This window comes from Triticum dicoccoides, chromosome 1A (genome assembly GCF_002162155.2).
Source record: "Triticum dicoccoides isolate Atlit2015 ecotype Zavitan chromosome 1A, WEW_v2.0, whole genome shotgun sequence".
NCBI lineage: Eukaryota > Viridiplantae > Streptophyta > Magnoliopsida > Poales > Poaceae > Triticum > Triticum dicoccoides.
Window position 1 is genome coordinate 264902137 of NC_041380.1, and position 9978 is coordinate 264912114.

Sequence of the window (9978 nt, forward strand, 5' to 3'; positions counted from 1 at the left end):
AACTATAATGAAGCTAGCCAACTCACCTTCACAAGGCTCCTCCGATTGGAGCTTCGTCGGCCGTCCGATCTGCATTCTGATGTGTTTGAGCCGTTGGATCTTCACAGCAGTAAAACCCAATTTTCACCTCACGGTCATCTTCACTGGCCAATGACGGGTGGGCTCGCGTCGTGTGCTTGTTGGCCGGATTCGTCGTCCCCGCGTGTAGGAAGTTTTGGCCAATCTGCTCCACGCGTTCCGCGTCCAATCCTACCATTCGCCTCATCCCACTCCCACTCTCACTCCACCCGCCAGACAAACCCTAGCCCCCTAGCCCCCTTGCCCAATGCCCCCGATCCCCACGGCCGCCGCACGGTCTCGCTCCTCCTTCCCTCCCGCCGCACCCTCTCCTTGCTCGCAGTCGCCTCCTTCCCACCTTCGCCCGAGCTTCGCCTTCCTCACCCGCCTTCTCCTCCTTGCCATCGGCGGAAGCAGTGAGCATAGGGACAACGGCAATGGCTGGACGCGATGAGCTTGCCTCTGGTGGCGCCAGGAACCTGCACGCAAAGGGCGACCCCATGGATCCGTTCCTGAAGGAGAGAGAAGATGCGGAGGGAGGATTGAAGGACAGGGGGAGGTAGGCGTGCTGGGACGCGGTGGTCTCGCCGGCGATGACAGGGCTGACCGGCCGGAGTTGGATCGAGATCCCGGCTGGCACGGCTCAGCTCCAACTCCCTCTTCCACCTCTCCGCTCCCCGACACTCAAATCTGGTAAATCTCCTCTTAGTTCATTGTGCTCTCGGACGATTACCGGATTAGTTATCAATACTAATCCTGATGCTACCTTGGAGCTGCATGGTTGGCTGATTTATCTTGTTTGACCATTGTTCCAGGCTCTTCTGCACACATCAGTAGCTATGGAAAGAAAGCTTGTAGTGGAGTGGGTTCCTTTGTATGATCTTGGAAGATGGTCTGTGTTCTTGACTATGGACTTCAGACTGTTTCTATTTTCCTCCGTGAACCTACCACTGATGCTTTGGAGGTGCTTGCTTTGTGTAGATGTCCTATGAAGCCCATTAGAAAGCATGGCAACGGCTTAAGGTTAGCGCATTTTGAGAAGCCAACAGATCGCCACCTACTTCCTTAGGCTGACAATCACCTGCGGGATAAAGTGCGATGTTTTGCCTGAGGTGAGAACACGGGTCGTTTCAGATCCACCTGAACCACCCAAAGTTTTTGTTAATAAATTTCTTCAAATGAGCAGTCCATCCTGTTAATTACAATCCTTTTAGTTCATTTGAGTAGTAGCTGACTTAGTTGTTTATGTGCTTATTAACAGATGATTACACTTTTATTTTGCTTGGCAGGGACAAGATCTTGCTATTAATCAACTTTCTAGAATAATTTTTCCTGATCTGAATTATGAAATTTGCTTTGTTAACATCATCATATATTGTCACCTAAAAGGTGTAGGCTGAGATGATCGTTTTATTTGCAGACAGGATCAAGGACTGGGCCAACGTGGTCGTCGCGCACGGACCAGTGTAGCCCATTGGCACTGGTAAAGTTGTATCGGCGGCTCAGGCACATGAAGTAAGTTCCTCCGTTTAGGTGTATTGGTGTTTCTGAACTAGCAGGCACAATTCATCTCGTGACCGCTGGCCGTTGTCTTCCCTTCTCCTAAAATTTGTGACCAAGCGATTAAACCTGAAATTGAAGCTTAGTCTTTCTCAAAATTTACCATGGTTTAATTTTATGCTACAGTCAAGCCTTGGATAGAAAATAAACATGTTATGAAGATGATATATCAGTTTTAGAAATACATATTGAAGGACTATAGCAGCTTTTCTTTTTACGAAATTTTGTTTTGTTGTTTTTCCATCTAAATCCAGTTGCCACCATGGTAATTTCTTTTCAGTCCCAACTCTCCTCCTGTCCCCCGCACTTGCTTGCTACGGGTTCTTGTTGTGTGTGTGTGCTTGTTGGCTTAGTGACGTGAATGTTCAGGCACGCATTGTCTTTGCCTGCTAGGGTGTTGCCGCTGCTACTTGGCCGGTTACAACGAGTAGGAAGCTGATAGGGTGGTATTTCTCCCTGGTCAGCCAAGGAGTTCGCACATCTCTCGGTTCTCTGGGCATGTCACCATGAACAAGCAGAGTGGGAGGACGCTCTTCTACTGGTTCTTGGATGCTCATGCACAGCCTCTCCTTCTCAAGCTCAATTGGGATTTCTTACTTACCTCATTCTCTTGTTTTTAATTTTTTTATTTAGTCACTTATTTCTAGAAAGATTTTGTAGTTATTATCTTGAGCTGCTTGTAGTTCAATAATGTTTCAGTTGCTACTTGGGGTGCATACCTAAAGGATAATAAACATTATTTTTGTTCCATGTACATGCAGGACAAGGTTGCTCATCAGTTGGATGTGGAGTTGCTTCTGAGCTAGGACTCTCCCATGATCACTACATAGAAAAAGATACATCCAGTTTGGTTTCTAATGTCTGTTTTGGCCTAAGCAAAAAAGGTAACAAGTTTATATTGTCGTATGGTTCTCAGTTTGTCTTTTCAAACTATTAGATTGTCCGGAACATCTAGGAACGACCTTTTTGTGTCCCCAATATTATCCTATTTTGTGAATAATCTTATATTGTTGATGCTGCATACAATCAAAGTATGTTCTTATAATCATACTTATGGCTAGCCAAATTTTATGGGCCCAACCTTATACTCACTAGATACAACCTTTGTATCTGCTTTTGCCAGTTGTCGCTTGCCAGGTGCGACCTGGTGTGTGGTGGCGGCTCGATCCACTCTTGGATCCTTCTTACACTTCCCTGCCGGCTAGGTCAGCTACGACCTGGTGGGTGGTGGCGGCTCGATCCACTCTTGTATCCTTCTTACACTTCCCTGCTGGCTAGGTCAGCTACGACCTGGTGGTTGGTGGCGGCTTGATCCACTCCTGGATCCTTCTCCCACTTCCCCGTTGCCTAACACTGAGCACCCGGATGGGAGCATGGGATCGACGGTGGCCGAAAACATGATTTAAAATGGGACTTTATACCACCAAATAAGAATGTGTGTACATATATCTCATTGTACACAACAACACACCATTTTTTGGGTAATACTCTACCCAGGCTTAATTCGTCCTAGCAAAAGAAATCACATCATGAGCAAAAGAACGAATTCGCTACTAACATTTCAAATCAAGATTTATCCATCTAAAAGTCCCAAAATATATTTCTGTTCTTATTATTGCAACAGCCTTTTCTGTACCAACAATGTGACACTACACTACAATATATTTTCACAGGCCATGGAAAAATAAAGAATTTGACAATAGATAGCCTCCAGTCTAAAATTATAATTTTGCATGCACTTTGGAGCTATTGGATGCCTGAAAATATCGGTCCTCATGTAATCTAACCGTTACACCTCTTGAGTCCAATTAGGAACTCTTTCATTATTGGTTATAAAGTGTTTGCTTTGGTCAGTTAATACTCCCTCTGTTCATAAATACAAGACATTTTAGAGACAAGCTGCATATTTAATGAAGCATCCACTTGCTGTAGAAAGCATGTTTTATGGTTCTGTACCAGGTAAGGTGTTTAGTAATCTATTTAACAATGCTTTCCAGCTTCTTTCCATGTTCTAACATACTTCATGTGTTGTGTAATAATCTACTGATGGCTAGTTACAACTCCATTTCACTATGGACACTGCATATGATGTTCTTTATGCTCAGCAAAGCAAACATCTCATTTGTTTCTCATACTATTCTCTACAAAAAACTAGGCGTTGCTGAAGCTGGAGTCATGATGGCGTTAGTAATCTTGGTGATGCTTCTTATACGGAAAACCAACTTGTTTTTGATTATCCTATGGGTTTTTTATCCAGATGTTGCATATAGGAGTATTGTGGAGCTAATAATATTTGAATCTGAGCTAGCATACTATTTCAATTTGAGTTCAAAAATTATAAACCTTAGTATTTGTTTTCAGTTATCGATCTTCTTCCCTTCTCCTTTTTTGGGTCACTTTTGATAGCTTCTTTCATTCTGTACATTTTAGTTGCTGCCTCAAGCCTTGGCTCTTTTTCTAGACTAGGCCTCAATTTATGGGAAAATGCAGTCTTCATTTACTGAGTTATATTTTTGTCTTGGTTTCTTCCAGGTCCCTCGTACAGTGGTTCAGAAAAAAAAACCTATCCAATGGAGATGATGCATGAGGAGAGGCAAAGTCATGATCCATAAAGCCCTATGTTATTCTTTTTCTCACTGTGATTTTACTTTTTATGGTTGGATGCCAAGTAGCCAAGCAGACGCTTTTTCGTAGATTAGTTGCTTAGTTTCATAAGTTGAACTGCGTTGTGGAGGCTGTGAGAGCTGTGAATGGCACTGGTCTTGTCATACTTATGAGCAGGAGCATGGGCCACATTACTCTTCATGCCACTCTGAGCAGCCGAGATGTTGACTGCTGGTTGAGATTGATTTCCATGTTGTATGGAACGGAGACCTATTTGAGTTCCTGTATGAAAGGGTAAAGAAGAAGGGGCATGTTGTTTTGGTTGTTGCTGAAGGCGTTGGTCAGGAGTTGATTACCTGGACTGATGACCAGAACCGAGAGCGGGGTGAGTATGTCAACATGTTGTTCTTTGACATTGGCCTTAAGTTTACATGCAACTCTCCTCCATGGTTACTCATTTCTGTTACCGTTGTTGTATCAAAACAATTGTATTTTTGTTGATGGCCGCTTGGGCTCATTTTCGAGGAGAATGAGATGTGGGATAAACTACTCTGAAATGTTTAGTTCCCCTCAAACAATTTATTAGCTAACTAAGTTTGACTGCTGTTGCGCATCGCACAATTGTACTCTGATGTTGCCATCTTGCCTTTTATGTACACAATCAATTAAACTCTTATCGTATGTATTTGCTCAAACATAGTTACTAAAAAAATGCAAATATTTTTAACAAGTACATGGTTTTAAATGGGACTCTGCGCCATTCGTCACAATGGGTCATGTTATACAAATATAATTTTTTGGCACAACGGGTTATACATTTTTTTCAAACTTGGATCTCGCAATGTGATAAGACATTTTCAAAATAGCATGGTTTAACACATGAGCTTTTTACTACGAGTATCGAATATGCCCTTGCTAAATGAAACTCTTTTCATCGACAACATGACTTTAGCGGGTCTCTGCGTCATTTGGCACAACGGGTCAACTAGTTTAAATAAAAGGCAAGCATGCATGAAGCAAGGAGCACGCAAGATATGCATGAAGGGAGAAGAGAAGTAGCACAACGTGGGCAGTTGGTCTGGCCCGACTGTGTACCAGCCATCTGATGCACAGATGACTACATGGCCCCCAGCCCATACAAGACATCAAACATCAGCCACGCACGAGAGCGCCACAAAGACGAGGTCCAGAAACTTCTATACATAGGTAGAGAGTTTTACTCGGCCTCGACTTGATGACGTCCTTGCCCTTTAATAAATAGCAACAAAAGTTTAGGTTTTAGATTTGGGTTTTATTGTATTGTCTAGCCATCACTACAATTCGCATCTACTAGACGTGTATGAATACTGCCTTGTCTGATCCATAGTGGAACCCCAACTTTTCATCCAGTTCATGTGCTCAGTATATTATCCACAATTTCAGTTGCAATTCACCTTTGTTCTTGCCGGTTCTTCGGTTGCTTGCAGGAACTCGAACCTCGTTATTCAGGTTGATCGTGTGTACGGCAAGGTCAATAACCATCGGAGATTGGTTTAGCGATTGTCGAGGCGTATCGTCGGGTACGGTATAGCCGGATCGTCAAGGTCAAAATCCAACAAATCGATAATTATCCCCACTCTCATCGAAAGATCGGGCCGCCGTTACATCACCCATTGACTAAGCCTCTTCCACGAGCAAAACATGATCAACACCAAGACTCCATGGGTGTTAGAATCATTACAATGTAGTCTAGTTTATTGACTCTAGTGTAAGTGTAGACTGAAGGAAATATGCCCTAGAGGAAATAATAAAGTTGTTATATATATTTCCTTATATCATGATAAATGTTTATTATTCATGCTAGAATTGTATTAACCGGAAACTTGATATATGTGTGAATACATAGACAAAACACAATGCCCTAGTATGCCTCTACTAGACTAGCTCGTTAATCAAAGATGGTTAAGTTTCCTAACCATAGACATGTGTTGTCATTTGATGAACGAGATCACATCATTAGGAGAATGATGTGATGTACAAGACCGATCCATTAGCTTAGCATAATGATTGTTAAGTTTTATTGCTATTGCTTTCTTCATGACCTATACATATTCCTTTGACTATGAGATTATGCAGCTCCCGAATACCGGAGGAATACCATGTGTGCTATCAAACATCACAACGTAACTGGGTGATTATAAAGATGCTCTACAGGTATCTTCAAAGGTGTTTGTTGGGTTGGCATAGATCGAGATTAGGATTTGTCACTCCGAATATCAGAGAGGTATCTTTGGGTCCTCTCGGTCATGCACATCATGATAAGCCTTAAAAGCAATGTGACTAATGAGTTAGTTGCGGGATGATGTATTACGGAACGAGTAAAGAGACTTGCCGGTAACGAGATTGAACTAGGCATGAAGATACCAACGATCGAATCTCGGGCAAGTAACATACCGATGATAAAGGGAATGACGTATGTTGTCATTATGGTTTGACCGATAAAGATCTTCGTAGAATATGTGGGAACCAATATGAGCATCTAGGTTCTGCTATTGGTATTTATCGGAGAGGTGTCTTGGTCATGTCTACATAGTTTTCGAACCCGTAGGTGAAGGAAATATGCCCTAGAGGCAATAATAAAGTTATTATTTATTTCCTTATATCATGATAAATGTTTATTATTCATGCTAGAATTGTATTAACCGAAAACATAATACATGTGTGAATACATAGACAAACAAAGTGTCACTAGTATGCCTCTACTTGACTAGCTCGTTAATCAAAGATGGTTATGTTTCCTAACCATGAACAAGGAGTTGTTATTTGATTAACGGGGTCACATCATTAGGTGAATGGTCTGATTGATATGACCCATTTCATTAGCTTAGCACCCGATCGTTTAGTATGTTGCTATTGCTTTCTTCATGACTTATACATGTTCCTATGACTATGAGATTATGCAACTCCCGTTTGCCGGAGGAACACTTTGTGTGCTACCAAACGTCACAACGTAAATGGGTGATTATAAAGGTGCTCTACAGGTGTCTCCAAAGGTACATGTTGGGTTGGCATATTTCGAGATTAGGATTTGTCACTCCGATTGTCGGAGAGGTATCTCTGGGCCCTCTCGGTAATGCACATCACATAAGCCTTGCAAGCATTGCAACTAATGAGTTAGTTGCGAGATGATGTATTACGGAACAAGTAAAGAGACTTGCCGATAACGAGATTGAACTAGGTATTGAGATACCGACGATCGAATCTCGGGCAAGTAACATACCGATGACAAAGGGAACAACGTATGTTGTTATGCGGTCTGACCGATAAAGATCTTCGTAGAATATGTAGGAGCCAATATGAGCATCCAGGTTCCGCTATTGGTTATTGACCGGAGACGTGTCTCGGTCATGTCTACATTGTTCTCGAACCCGTAGGGTCCACACGCTTAAGGTTTCGATGACAGTTATATTATGAGTTTATGAGTTTTGATGTACCGAAGTTAGTCCGGAGTCCCGGATGTGATCACGGACATGACGAGGAGTCTCAAAATGGTCAAGACATAAAGATTGATATATTGGACGGCTATATTCGGACACCGGAAGTGTTCCGGGTGATTTCGGAGAAAACCGGAGAGCCGGAGGGTTACCGGAACCCCCCGGGAGAATTAATGGGCCATATGGGCCTTAGTGGAGAGAGAGAGGGGCAGCCAAAGGTGGGCCGCATGCCTCCTCCCCCTGGTACGAATTGGACTAGGAGAGGGGGGCGGCGCCCCCCTTTCCCTCTCCCTCCCCACTTCTTTCCCCCTCCTAGTAGGAGTCCTACTCCTACTAGGAGGAGGACTCCTCCTTGGCGCGCCTATAGGGCCGTCCGGCCTCCTCCCCTTGCTCCTTTATATACGGGGGCAGGGGGCACCCCTAGACACACAAGTTGATCCACGTGATCATATTCTTAGCCGTGTGCGGTGCTCCCTTCCACCATAGTCCTCGATAATATTGTAGCGGTGCTTAGGCGAAGCCCTGCGACGGTAGTGCATTAAGATCGTCACCATGCCGTCGTGCTGATGGAACTCTTCCCCGACACTTTGCTGGATCGGAGTCCGAGGATCGTCATTGAGCTGAACGTGTGCTAGAACTCGGAGGTGCCGTAGTTTCGGTGCTTGATCAGTCGGGCCGTGGAGACGTACAACTACATCAACCAAACGCTTCCGTTGTCGATCTACAAGGATACGTAGATCACACTCTCCCCTCTCATTGCTATGCATCACCATGATCTTGCGTGTGCGTAGGAATTTTTTTTGAAATTACTACGTTCCCCAACAGTGGCATCCGAGCCTAGGTTTTATATGTTGATGTTATATGCACGAGTAGAACACAAGTGAGTTGTGGGCGATATAAGTCATACTGCTTACCAGCATGTCATACTTTGGTTCGGCGGTATTGTTGGACGAAGCGGCCCGGACCGACATTACGCGTACGCTTACGCGAGACCGGTTCTCCCGACGTGCTTTGCACATAGGTGGCTTGCGGGTGACAGTTTCTCCAACTTTAGTTGAACCAAGTGTGGCTACGCCCAGTCCTTGCGAAGGTTAAAACAGCACCAACTTGACAAACTATCGTTGTGGTTTTGATGCGTAGGTAAGATTGGTTCTTGCTTAAGCCCGTAGCAGTCACGTAAAACCTGCAACAACAAAGTAGAGGACGTCTAACTTGTTTTTGTAGGGCATGTTGTGATGTGATATGGTCAAGACATGATGCTAAATTTTATTGTATGAGATGATCATGTTTTGTAACCGAGTTATCGGCAACCGGCAGGAGCCATATGGTTGTCGCTTTATTGTATGCAATGCAATCGTGCTGTAATGCTTTACTTTATCACTAAGCGGTAGCGATAGTTGTGGAAGCATAAGATTGGCGAGACGACAATGATGCTACGATGGAGATCAAGGTGTCGTGTCGGTGACGATGGTGATCACGACGGTGCTTCGAAGATGGAGATCACAAGCACAAGATGATGATGGCCATATCATATCACTTATATTGATTGCATGTGATGTTTATCTTTTATGCATCTTATCTTGCTTTGATTGACGGTAGCATTATAAGATGATCTCTCACTAATTATCAAGAAGTGTTCTCCCTGAGTATGCACCGTTGCGAAAGTTCTTCGTGCTGAGACACCACGTGATGATCGGGTGTGATAGGGTCTACGTTCAAATACAACGGGTGCAAAACAGTTGCACACGCGGAATACTCAGGTTATACTTGACGAGCCAAGCATATACAGATATGGCCTCGGAACACGGAGACCGAAAGGTCGAGCGTGAATCATATAGTAGATATGATCAACATAGTGATGTTCACCAATGAAACTACTCCATCTCACGTGATGATCGGACATGGTTTAGTTGATTTGGATCACGTAATCACTTAGAGGATTAGAGGGATGTCTATCTAAGTGGGAGTTCTTTAAGTAAATTAATTGAACCTAAATTTATCATGAAACTTAGTACCTGATAGTATCTTGCTTGTTTGTGCTTGATTGTAGATAGATGGCTCGTGTTGTTGTTCCGTTGAATTTTAATGCGTTCCTTGAGAAAGCAAAGTTGAAAGATGATGGTAGCAATTACACGGACTGGGTCCGTAACTTGAGGATTATCCTCATTGCTGCACAGAAGAATTACGTCCTGGAAGCACCGCTGGGTGCCAGGCCTGCTGCTGGAGCAACACCAGATGTTATGAACGTCTGGCAGAGCAAAGCTGATGACTACTCGATAGTTCA

General features: G+C 43.7%; 1 long non-coding RNA gene across 1 annotated transcript; it reads left to right on the plus strand.

Annotated features, from left to right (window-relative positions):
- Window positions 1-314: 314 nt before the first annotated feature.
- LOC119280445 lies at window positions 315-4280 on the plus strand. Its single transcript, XR_005138096.1, has 6 exons — window positions 315-750; window positions 873-949; window positions 1039-1169; window positions 1478-1572; window positions 2379-2501; window positions 3773-4280. It is a non-coding gene; the product is annotated as an uncharacterized LOC119280445 (long non-coding RNA).
- The last annotated feature ends 5698 nt before the right edge of the window (window positions 4281-9978 follow it).